Source organism: Armigeres subalbatus, chromosome 3 (assembly GCF_024139115.2).
Source record: "Armigeres subalbatus isolate Guangzhou_Male chromosome 3, GZ_Asu_2, whole genome shotgun sequence".
NCBI classification, from domain to species: Eukaryota; Metazoa; Arthropoda; class Insecta; order Diptera; family Culicidae; genus Armigeres; species Armigeres subalbatus.
In genome coordinates, this window is record NC_085141.1 from 165,320,369 (window position 1) to 165,333,666 (window position 13,298).

The 13,298-nt window shown below is 39.0% G+C and overlaps 1 protein-coding gene across 2 annotated transcripts in view; it reads left to right on the forward strand.

Annotated features, from left to right (window-relative positions):
• The window catches only part of LOC134227894 (RING finger protein 44-like), a 77,721-nt gene that overhangs the window by 17,601 nt on the left and 46,822 nt on the right, over positions 1–13,298 (forward strand). The window contains exon 2 of one of the 2 annotated variants that reach the window (XM_062709594.1): positions 9,371–9,603. The exons of the other annotated variant lie outside the window; for it this stretch is intronic. The gene's annotated coding sequence lies outside the window, so the exon portion shown is untranslated. The remainder of the gene's footprint in view (positions 1–9,370; positions 9,604–13,298) is intronic. 2 annotated transcript variants of the gene reach the window in all.

Consider the following 13,298-nt stretch of genomic DNA (forward strand, 5'->3'; position numbering starts at 1 on the left):
ATATTACAGGTGATGTGTTTCAATAAAATGACACAAAACCACATGACATATACAGAATCGTATATTTTTCAATGTCAGATGATTTAAAATTACATGTCACGGAACCTCAACACAGCTCCCGTTGCAACGCACCTAACGCACAAGCAGTCAATGACTTGATGCAGTGAAATACTTGTTCAGTGCAAATCGTGGAACCAGTTTTACTTCGATCATCCCTCTTTCAAGAAACGGAGATAGCTGAGTGGTAGCGTGCTGGGCTTTCACTCAACGGACTTATGTTCGATTCTCGTTCTGATCAATCAATTTTTTTTGTCAATAAAGTTGTGATGTGAAATTACAGCACCACATAATTTTACGTCAAAAATGACGCTCGTATATGTCAGCACCTAAAATTACATGATTGTTTTTAGGTACGCATGTGAATAGTAAAGAGTTACTTTTCCCGTTAGTCTCAAGCGTGTCTTATGTGCGGAAAGCTGAATCTACTCAGTTGCTGATTAGTTTTGTTTCTTTTTCTCTCATGAGTAAAAAGTGCTAGCCTAAAAATTGGTATACAACTTTTTTTAAACACTCAGTCACTGAATTGATTCAGTTTTCCATGTGAATTAGGCTTCTATTTAGACAAGAGCTGAAATTTCCAGAGCAAAAAAAACTTTGGGGGTACAACAAGCAATGGAAAAGTCTAAAGGTGTATCACAAAAAAAATATTGAGGTCAATACTCGAATCTAATGCCGTTTAATGGTTCCCGTATGTATCCACTTGAATCGGTAGGATCGAAGAAATTCAGCAAAAAAAAATCATCAGATTTGCATTGCGTGGTCTTCCATTACCATCTTTTCTCAGCTTGGTCTATATGCACCTGAGTGGGTCTTTCGACAACGAGAGTTCCTAAGGCCAGGAACACCGAATACGGAGCACATGACCCAATTAGTTGTATTGTAAGAGTTCTTCGACTTCAACACTGCTGCAACCTTCATACGTAGACTACAAGTTAGTTTTTTTTTTGTTAAATATCTTGGCTGTGCATATGCACAGCACATGTTTCGAAATGGACAAATTGATATGAAATTTGCGAAAAAGAATCTACGTGTCTTGGAGGGACTCGAACCTTCAACCTCCTACTGGAGGTGTGGAAGATCCACACTGATATTCTTCCCTCCCCCTTCATACGGGAGCTTGGCAGAAGGAAGGTCGTGCAATATGTGCCATCACAAATATTGCCCTCCGCTCGCTTTCAAATAGACTTCTATAGAAACATTCTTCATGCCTGCCGTATCCTAACGGAACTATCAATTCTATACTTTCGCCTCTAATTCTATCATGAACATGTACGTCTAAGTTTGGAAGATGATATTAGCATTTCCATATCATTACAAGTTAGTTGCCATGAACCAGAATATGCATTATGCATACATCCCAGGGATTGAATCCTAAAGAGAAAGAACAAATCTCTCACTTATCATCTCTGTATACATATGCGATATGTAGCATACCGCGAGAGACTTTTTTTTCGCAAGCTGTCATGATAGAGAACTGATTCGGGAGGCTATACCCCATGGAAAATTTCTTTTAGAAAGCTCCAAATGCGGAGAGCACTGGCTCTGATGATGCATTTCAGCTTGTTCTACACAGTTATGCAGTAACCAACACGAAGGGAGCAAAAACAAAGCGAGAATCACCATTTTTCTGTGGGGGCTGCCTATCCGATTATGTTTTTTCGCACTTGTATACAAGTTTGATAAATTTGTTATCATGGCATGTTATGATTCAGAACAGTTTTTGCCTCTCTTATATCGCTGTTCGTTATCTATTGAGAGCGATTTCTGCAATCCCTGATACATCCCAATAGAGGAAAACTTTTTTACCTTTGTCTTATTATTTTTTAAATCGCTCACACTTCATCAATGACGCAATGACGAGATGAAAAGAGGCGCAATGAATCAGACAAACTACATGGACTACGCTCTTCCTATTATTAATATTTTATTATTGATAAGTGAATGTTTGTAATCCGTTACGTCAAATATTTTGTATTGTTTTATTTTGTAAAATTTTAGGCATTAGGGACATTTAATGAACTTAAATAAAATTCCATCCAAAATTCTCCAAAATTTTTGCGTTGTTCTATACGATGACCAATTTTGTTTGGCCAAACGTTGCAAACACCCTACCGTACATCGCTGGGTATATAACCGTTGGCATAACACATGAAGAGTCGACTAGACTTGCTCACAGTTCGGTTCGAGGCCATCAGCTAGGAATTGCCAGTCGATCGCCCGCGTGGCCCTGCGTTGTGCTGTTGGTAGACATTGTTACAGCATAGTGGCCGTTGTTCGTCCACAGCTCGCATGATGAGGGTTTCAACATGCGGAAAATACAATACACGAATCAACCCAATATGAAAAAAAAAACTGCCTCATCCATCGCGTCGACCAACGACGAGTGGATGCGATACCCTCGGAGAGAGAGAGAGGGGGGGATAGAGAGAGCGGTGGAAGAATTCGTTCGTATGAACATTTGCAACTTTATTCGCATCGTGGTCCGTTCGATACTGGTTAAGTGGTTCGACGCGATGATGAAGCACTGCTGCAGCAATGGTAAAATCCCAACTTTACGAAATGTTTGGCTGGATTGGGTCCATTGAAATGGCACCGTGACTGTTGTCGTTGTTATTCATCACATATTGGTAGTGCTTTGTAGCTTGGACATGAACTTTGCCTACTTCCTGTTGAGTTGTAGTTTAGTCGTTTCCTAGCCGATTACCACATGTCATAAAAAGTCGGCAGTTTGGAAACGTAGTTATTTCATGCAGACTTGGCACGTGCATTATATCATTAAAAGTGCTGTATTGTTCAGAAAGTGGATGATGAGTAAGTATTCAAATTAGGCTTTTAATTGCCCTACATGAACTACTCTACATAGTGCCAATCCATTTGCGGTTTGAAACTTGTTCACTAGGGCATATCAATGCCTCCTTAATGTTAACTAGGGCATGTCAGTTCATGCCAGTTCATCATTCAGATCAATTTGTTAGCATAGTGTCCCTCACTGGGACATTGCCACATAGAAGCTTAATATTTATTAAGCACTTTCTCATAAATTCCACCGGAAGGTCCCTCCTGAAAATTTTCTATATCGAACTGGGATTTGTAGCCAAATTTGATCGACTACTAACAATAAATTGATGCTTTGACCAAATTATTTGACAGAGCTCCTTATTCGCTGTACGTCTTCACTAGACTGGCCCAGGAAACAAAAAGTTGTTTAATTTCACGGGGCACCCCCCAGGATTGTGTCTTTGGGTGAGAAAATCAATCTCTGAAAATTTCAGCTCAATCGCTTGTTGCATAAGCTGGCGCATTTGATTTGAAGTTTGTATGGGGATTTCAGCCAAAATGTATAGGAAAATACACCTCCGTCACTCATTTGATCTGGAAATTGGTTCTGATTGCTCGATTGACCTCAGAATTGCAAAAACTGCAGTTGGTATGCTACAGAACAATTTCACAGAACATTGTATGATGATTAAATGAACTTTTATATAGGTTTTGGCTGATGCGATTCGATCAAAAAACCCAAAAATACACAAATCAGCTCCTAATAAACCAGCCGAAAATTATATAAAGTTCATTTTAATCATCATGCAATGTTCTGTGAAATTGTTCTGTAGCATACCAACTGCAGTTTTTGCATTTCTGAGGTCAATCGAGCAATCAGAACCAATTTCCAGATCAAATGGGTGACGGAGGTGTATTTTCCTATACATTTTGGCTGAAATCCCCATACAAACTTCAAATCAAATGCGCCAGCTTATGCAACAAGCGATTGAGCTGAAATTTTCAGAGATTGATTTTCTCACCCAAAGACACAATTCTGGGGGGTGCCCCGTGGAATTCGACAACATTTTTTTCTCCCCATAGTAATCTGGGCCAGTCTAGTCTTCACTTTTAACAGAATTTGTTGCCCTACCCAGATGTCACGCTTAGTAGAATTTGAAAAAAATATAGGGAAGACTGGGGAGTAGACTGGCCCAGGAAACAAAAGGTTGTCGAATTCTACGGGGCACCCCCCAGGATTCTGCCTTTGGGTAATAAAAACAATCTCTGAAAATTTCAGCTCAATCGCTTGTTGCATAAGCTGGCGCATTTGATTTGAAGTTTGTATGGAGGTTTTTGCCAAAATGCACAGGAAAATACACTTCCGTCACTCTTTCGTTCAGGAAATTTGTTCGGTATGTCCGATTGATCTCAGAATTGCAACAAAGGCAGTTGACATGTTAAAGGTCAATTCCACCGAACATTATACGATAATTAAATGAACTTTTCTATAGTTTTCGGCTGATATATTAGGGGTTAGGTTGTGCACTTTGGAATTCATTGATTGCCATGAAAAACATACGCATGCCATCAAAGATGCCTGCGATGTGAAGTTTCGCGCGCGCTCAAACATATGCAGAGGAACGCGCGCCACAGCACATATCTAAGCCATTTTTGATAACATGCGCACGTTTTTCATGACAATCAATGATTTCCAAAGTGCACAGCCCAACTCCTAATAAATCATCCGAAACTTCATGAAAAGTCATTTAGTCATTGTATAATCTTCTGTGAAAGTGATCTCTAACATATCAACTGCCTGTTTTGCAATTCTGAGCTCAATCGGGCATTTTCTTTCGGGTGTATTTTCCTATGCATTTTGGCTGAAACCACCATACAAACTTCAAATCAAATGCGCCAGAGATTGATTTTCTTAACCAAAGGCACAATCCTGGGGGGTGCCCCGTAGAATTCGTCAACTTTTTTTCTCCCCATACAAGGCTGGGCCACTCTACTGGGGAGACTTAAACCCTTTTTTCTCATTTCTGATGTATCACACTCAAAGATGAATGAACTTATACGGTCTCACAGACTCTAAAAAATATATATAATTTACCTTTACTGATGTGTGACAGTCTGTGAATTATTGTTGTTATCGAAACACAATAGATTTTTTGGAGTGCTGTCAAAAATCAAATTCAAAAATATTCGGGGGGAATTGATCCCTTTCCAAGAACTTGCTTTGATAAAAGTAGAAAAGAGCTCTCTGATTTTTAAAATATTTTTCCTCCGAAATACGCAGATATTCCGACTTGCTTGTGCGTACTGATGAACATTTTTTTATATGGAATTCGACAGCGCGTGTAATCCTTAAATTTGGGGAGACTTGATCCCCTTTCTATGATAACTATTCGGTAAATATTTTTTCGAGCCAACCCTTCATCAAATCTACACAAAAACACTTTGTTCAAATTTTGCGTGGCCACTAAAAAGATCTTTAGGATGGTCAAAACAAATAAACCGTCCTGCAAAATCAATATGGTTGTCATCCAAAATATGACCCAGGGGTCATTCAATAATTACGTAAGCATTTTTTCTTGGTTTTTCGGAACCCCCTCCCCCCTTGTAAGATTTTTCCCATAAAAATTATTTTTTGTTTATATGAAGAGTAAGAAAATGACAGATCCCCCCCTCCCCCTATATGTGCTTACGTTATTATTGAACGACCCCTCATCACATAACGATCATTTGTCTAGAGAATGTATACTAGAAATTCGCTAGAACAAAACATCTTTAGTTCTCAGTAAAACAGGAGGGATCAAGTCTCCTCACCGCCCCCTATGGCTTTGAGTGGCATGTTACCAATACCACTTTGCGTTCAAGTACTCCAGCATCTTCACGTGATGAGACCTCCCCTCGGTCTTCAATTTCATCTCTTTAGGCAGCGCTGCCCTCGGGTGCACAGCTTCCATCATCAAGTCCCTCAAGTTCACCTTTACAAAAATCGACGGGCATTTCTCATGCTGACTTGGTGATTTTTTTTGAACCAGTGGATGCTGTTTCTTTCTCTTCTTTCTGCTTCCCAAGGATTGCCGGTGTCCCCGTTCTTCAGCAAAGCGAATTTGTTGCTCGAGAGAAGTTTTGCACTTTCCTAGTCTAAAATAACCTCTTCAGATGCACGATTTAGTGTTCTTTTCGCATCCGAACTAGCCCCCTTGTCTCAGAATTTTGAATGAAATAGCTGAATATCAGCTGGTCAGATCACTTGTAGAAAAGTCACGCGAAAGAAAAAAAGATAGCTTTTCGGTACGGCTTTGTTGTAGACACGAGAAAGGAAAAAATATGCGTTAGAACGACCGTCCCTTATTTAGCAAGAGTGCGTTTTTTTAAAGATCAGTGGGTGGACGCTAAGTGGTCCCTCAATGAACCTGAAGCAATAGAAGTAGAGTTCATCCTCCATACAGTGTCGAGCACACTGCTTTATTGCGGTAGATTCTTTCGTTATTTCTGTTCCATATTGGACCTATATTTGGATACTATATTTGGATTGAGGTGGATAGAGGCACGGTGAACATAACTCCATATGATTTCGCAGCTGCCAGCAGGGTAACTGTTGCAGAATATGAACTAACTTCGGCTGCATCCAAGGCCAAATTCAGTTCTGTGACCCTGAACCTGTGCATTGGATGGCTCATCCAGAAGATATATCTTTTTGAGGACCAGTTTTCACGGCTTGAAAATCCTGCTGATTTGTTGAACGTGTGCGTTTTTTCTAGTAGAAAATAATGTTGAAGCATGATTTTCTGCACCGTTCACCCAATCTGCTCCGCGCTGTGATACTAAACTTATTGCTGATGTTAGGAAATTCGAGTCTGATCACACGGAAGCTGCTGGAACTGCTCAGAAAAAGTAAGAAAGTGTGGTACACAAGGGAGGAGCTCATTGGCCTGTCTGTGTTCAACACTGAAATTTCTTTTGAAGAATCAACAATCTTCTGATGAAGCTATAAGAACATGGCAGCAAAATGGTGATCCAAATAAACAAGAAATGTCGCAGAGCTTAGTACTTCGCTCGATGAGCTGGCTGCTTCAAACAATGTCAACTCGTCCAAAATACTTGGTATTGGAATGAGCTTTTTTGGCGAATTGATTTTGAATTTGGAATGAGCTGCGAATGAGTGGTGCACAAATCTTAAATATTAAAAGGGGCACGGAATTGTTAAGCTTGTGCAAGATTAAATTTGGTATGTGGGCAAAACAGAAAACAATTTCCAAGACTTGCTACTAAACAGGGCAGACTTTCAATAAAAGTTACCGAACAGATGAAAGGCAGTTCTACGTAATTTCGTTAGCAATCTGGAGTAATTGCAACTACATTTTATATATTTTAATAAACATCATATTATGACAAAATCATATTCTATATACATAAAAAATGAATTTCTGTCTGTCTGACCCTTATAGATTCGAAAACTACAGAACCGATCGGCGTAAAAATTTGTATGCAGAGGTTTTTAGGGCCGAGGAAGGTTCTCAAAGTGGTTTGAGGGCCCTCCCTCCACCGCTAAGGGGGGCTCCCATACAAATGAAACATAAATTTCTGCATAACTCCAGAACTAACCAGAGAATTAATCAATTTTAGGCGAAACGAAGCTCGTCGGGTCTGCTAGTTATCTATAAAATGTTATGTATGATGAGTGATGACACGTCGTGGTTGCTGAGAGCTCATTACTAATGAGCAGCATGCTGATGAATACGGCGCGTACATTAGAGCAGCGTACTCGATGCTGTCTGAAAGGTGACCTCTAGCTACTTCAAATGTTTCAGATCCGTTGAGGGACCTGCCGATATGAAAATTTCAGGGGTTTCATTTTTCGCTAAATATATTAATCCTTAAAGAACATTTTTCAGCTACGAAAGCATAACATTTCGGCACCGACATTTCAAAAGGGCGAAACTGCTTTTGTAAACAAGAGCTTTTCACGTCGCTACTGGGCCAATTTAAGCCCACCCACGCAATCCAACACCACTGATGGAAGCAGTGAATCCTCTTCTTTCATTACATGGCGCTGGATTGCGTGGGTGGGCACACACTAGTCCACCAGCGTCGTGAGAAGCTCTTGTTTTCAAAAGCAGTTTCGCTCTTCTGAAATGTTGGTGCCGATTTCACAGTTTTGCTAAATTGGGGATGACCCAGCGCACAGCCTTCTTGCAACTCGTTTCCGTTCACATTAGCAAGCAAATGATGCACTACACCAAGCAAACTGCATAGATAACCAGGCGTCTCCATCAGCTTGTTCTCATTTGCGCTGAACTTCCACAACTGGCTACGAAGGTATGGAGAAGCCTTTAGTCAACTTAAAACCAACCAACAAGTAAAAACAGTTTAGTCTACCTGTCGGTGACATAAGTGAGATATTATTTTATTGTTCGTTATGTGTTTTATTCGTTTCAAACATATTTCATCTAACTTTGTTGCATCTTAGTTTATTAAGCATCAATTCCGCAAAAATACATCTAGGGCGGATTTATTGTACTATCTGATACCTACAAATATCAGTTGCGCATTTTTACATCCCTCTATCGAGCGCATCTCGGTCGTAAAACCTCGACCTGAAAATCCAAATTTATCATCCACAACCATATGCAAATCCAATCCAAGCCAGGATACCAATTGCAGAAACAGTCATCTGCGCTATAAGCAAAGGAGCATCTCAACAAAGAAGCACAGCCAAACAAAACGCAAATTCAGAAGAAAGGCATCACCGTGTCGCGTCGTCGGTCAATAACGGTAGGAGAGACGTGATTTGCATGCACGACACCATTCTGTTCATTCTTCTCGTTCGTGTGTATTCAGTGAGTAGGCATTATATGCGTTCGATGATAATGCAGAGAAGCGCTGGAAAATCGCTTTCCCGATTCTGTCGAGTGCAGTTTGAAATTCTATTCTTTAGTGCTATAAAAATCATCAGCAGAACTTTGTTTTGTAGATTGCTATCGTGAATGATTGACATGAACGCATTGTTTTATATTTGTCGCATTTTTTGTGTTTTGGTTCGGGAGGTGTGTTTTATCAGTTGACTGTAAGTGCAGTTACAAGCGCAGCTTTTTGGCCTTTCACACCTATGTTACAATATTTTAATCCACCTAGTTCAACTAACAATCAAATGTTTAGCATAAATTAATATTTTCACACCCTTATCGAGCAACGTTAACCTAGGCTTGAAGTACGATATGTTAGCAAACATCAGAACTACCGGATTGTGAATTAACCCTTGTTTTGTCCGCTGAATGGTTGTTTCGAGTTTTTATAGGCGCAGTATTATTTCATTATTAAATTATCCGTAAACATGCTTGTTCATTTGGGGTTCGCAGTTCGGTAGCACATATGGAATGGTAGCCATTTGTTCTGTTTATTTCAAAAATATAAATCCTGGTATATTTGCAAATTCATTAGTTCATCGCATTTTTTGTATATATATTCATCGTTTTTATATTGAATAACAAATTTCCCCTTTTCTCTTTCTCTTTGTTTATCTGTTTATTTTTTGTAGACTAAAGACTTAACCAGATGGCGTTCTATCAAAGTTGTGTGTCTCTCTTATTGCACTTCTGATTCTATATATCTGTCTTGTTCTTCTGTTCCGTGGCAAAATAAAAAAAATGTGTTGCGTTGCGTAACACCGAGTGTCTGCTAAATAAGTGTACGCGAGACCGCTGAAGCTAAAATGCAGTGCTACACAACATGCAATAAACTGCAGCTATAGAGGAGACTACACTATAGGAAGTAATGGTCACAACGCAATTTCTGTGTTTTCTCTCCGATAAGAACTCAAACAGTCACGTTTACCTTGCATATGTATATGATAGTAGGGCAGAACAGAGCAAGCAAGCAAATAGAAAATAAAAACACTCAATTCTGAATTCTGACATTTTATTGGTAGAAGTTCGAACACTTTGTGTGCGTTTTTTAAGTGATGTAGTAGTCGTGAATGAAACCATTATATTAACCACATATGGGAATGAGCACTGATTAGCCTCGCGTATCGTCTTCTGTTTGCTTTCGATCGAGTTCGGTGAATATTTAAGAAAGAGTGTGGTGCATTACGTTTCCTTAAAGACAACCCAAGCGGAAGAGAATAACAAATTTATATCACATAGTATTACAGGGTTCAACAGTTTTTCTAACATAGCCTGTTATAAACTTGGCTCAGGGTATTGTTAAAATAACTTAATTTTCTAACAAAACTTTGAAACACAACTAATACTTTTTTTTTTGTTAAATATCTTGGCTGTGCATATGCACAGCATATGTTTCGAAATGGACAAATTGATATGAAATTTGCGAAAAAGAATCCACGTGTCTTGGAGGGACTCGAACCCTCAACCTCCTACTCTCTAGATAGGCGTGATAACCCCTACACAACAAGACCACTTAAAGGTCACGTTTGCGGAAAAGCCATCAGAATCCGAGTACCAACCTCCACCGCGGTTAGCTCTCTTTTTGCAAATTGAATATCTTTCGGATGCTTGATTTGTCCAATCTCCACATTTGCTTTACTGTTGTATATCCACAGCCAAGCGAGTGCACATTGTTTATTAAACGAGAGGATCGCACTCCATGCCCCCCAGCAACGGACTGGGCGGGACGGTATAGAATGCGAATTCAATCGCACTCTGCTGTGCCAAAGGCTTGCTTGGCTAAAGCATTTGATGAGTTTGATTGCCTTTACGTAAACGGTCGCGTGTACTCAGACGACTAATGACGGTGAAAGACCGACACTTTGATTACAATTAATTGCATATTATTCGGCAACTCGGCCGTACGAAAACCATTTTTTTGTTAAATATCTTGGCTGTGCATATGCACAGCATATGTTTCGAAATGGACAAATTGATATGAAATTTGCGAAAAAGAATCCACGTGTCTTGGAGGTCTCGGATTCTGATGGCTTTTCCGCAAACGTGACCTTTAAGTGGTCTTGTTGTGTAGGGGTTATCACGCCTATCTAGAGAGTAGGAGGTTGAGGGTTCGAGTCCCTCCAAGACACGTGGATTCTTTTTCGCAAATTTCATATCAATTTGTCCATTTCGAAACATATGCTGTGCATATGCACAGCCAAGATATTTAACAAAAAAATGGTTTTCGTACGGCCGAGTTGCCGAATAATATGCAATTAATTACAACTAATACTGTTATATATTTCTATGTAAAATGTTAAAATAATTTATCATAACTCTATCAACGGTTGTTATAAATAGTTGATGCTGTAACAAGTATGTTATAATCTTGTCTTCAATCCCTACTCATTATATTGCAAAAAAAGGTAGAGTGAGTTAATAAATCACAATGGCACATTTCGCACCGTTTCCCGCTACATTGCATTGCCACACAGTATTCGGATGACGGTGTCGGATTCCGGCCATAACGAAGCTTATCTTGAAAATTGGAAAATACTCGACAAAAAATGTGTGTCATCTGGAATGCAAACATGCCTCATTGGAACCATTTATTGGAGGTTGATAATATCCATGCATTCAAATGTTATAACTTAAACCAAAAATTGAATATAAGCAACAAAACTTCCAAGCGGGTCATCTTTATCTAAGCGGAGAATAAAGGCAGCGTCGTTACGGAATGGCTAGTCTAGTTATTAATTCGCATTTTATTGCAAAAATTTCAATCAATATATTTTCTTTTGAGTTTCAACGCAATAAAATGGCTTTTGCAATAAAAGGTTAACCTTAAGCACAACTTGTTACCACAGACAAACAGACGTAATACTAGGGGCAATCCACAAAGCGTCACGCCATTAGGGGGAGGGGGGAGGTGGTTCAGAGCAGCGTGACGATCCATATGAAAATTTTAGAGGTTTGTTACGGGGGGTGAAAATCGCCAATCTTTGCGTGACGTACTTTATGGATCGTCACCTAGAGAAATTACCATCGACCATGACTTCAACGATCAATTTGTATTTGATTGATTGTGCGTTTCACAACTAGAGGCAGTATCGTCGTTATCCTTCGAGTTTGACATTTCACTCTACCCGGTAAAAATCGTTTACTCATTAATGGGTACTTTTTCTCTGCTATCTCTCTCCCTCTGCTGAAAAATTTACCCATTTTGGGAGAATAAGTGGATTTACTCATTTAAATGAGTAGATCCACTTATTCTTTCAAAATGGGTAAATTTTCAACAGAGAGACAGAGATCGCAAAGAAAAAGTACCCATTAATGAGTAAACGTATTTCTCCGTGTAGCGTCTTTTGGTGACAATGTCATACGAAACAATGTTTCGTGTAACATGCTCGCAAGATGATGGTGGAAAAGTTGAGCGATGGATTTTTCAGAAAAATGTTCAATCTGTTACGTCTGTTTGGCTATGGTGTTACTGTGCTGTGTATCCAGCCTTAAGAGTAAAATCAGCAGTGATTCAAATCGTTCGGGGTTGTCAGTTTGAATATGAATCTGAAACATTAATTTTCCCAGCAGCTGTTCTAGATTCATTTTTTATACCAGTCAGCTGTCATAAAAATAAAACTTTTATAACGCTCAGTTCTATTTTCTGCAGATTTGAACCATGCATAAATCACTAGATTCAAATATTTTTCAATTGTTTTGGTGTATGAATGCGTCATTTAATCTACGGATCAATCCACTTTGCAATTACGGCGCCTTCCTTGGCAACAACATAATGATTTCATTTATTTGAAGATTTGAAAACATGCAGGAGAAACCAGCGAGTTTGTTCTATTTTGCTCGAGATTCAAACTAGAATAGTGGTCGAAAATTTGAAATGAAACTGAATCACTACTGATAAGCTGTGAGCAAATGAATTGATTGTAGCACCGCACGATAGATAAAGTTCTATAGAATCATGTTTGTTATCTTTACAATTCTTCACATGTTTAGATCCTTAACTAACGGCTTACTAATTTTTACTGTGATTTTTTCCCAATTGGTCTGACCCGTTCGCGCATATGTGAGAAATAAAACCACAACTTATTTTTCATTCATGGATATTCTTTATTTGCTACTTTTTTACGGTATACGATCATAGTTCTTGGGCACCCAATGAACAATTTAAATCTATTTCATGAATGCGAAATACATTACAAATCGATTAATCTATCTTTTCCACAGAGCATGTTGTTTTATAGAGAAAATACAGCCAATATGTGTCTTGTTTGTTACTACATATCTAAATTGATGATAGGTATTTTTTAAGTTTATGTTTTATCTTTTTTTAAGGTGAATTTTCGTACCGGTTCCCACTGCTTCCGCAAGAATTACTACCTTATATTGATATGGATTTCATACACAGTTCAAAACGTGTACTACACTGGGATCGCTTTTTACGCGGCTTGTTTTTGCTTGTATCTGGGCTTTGGATTTAATGAAACATTGAGTTAACCCCAAACAAAAATCTAAGAAAAATCAGGTGGTATTGAACATGTTGTGGAAATCGGGGTAGACCGAGAA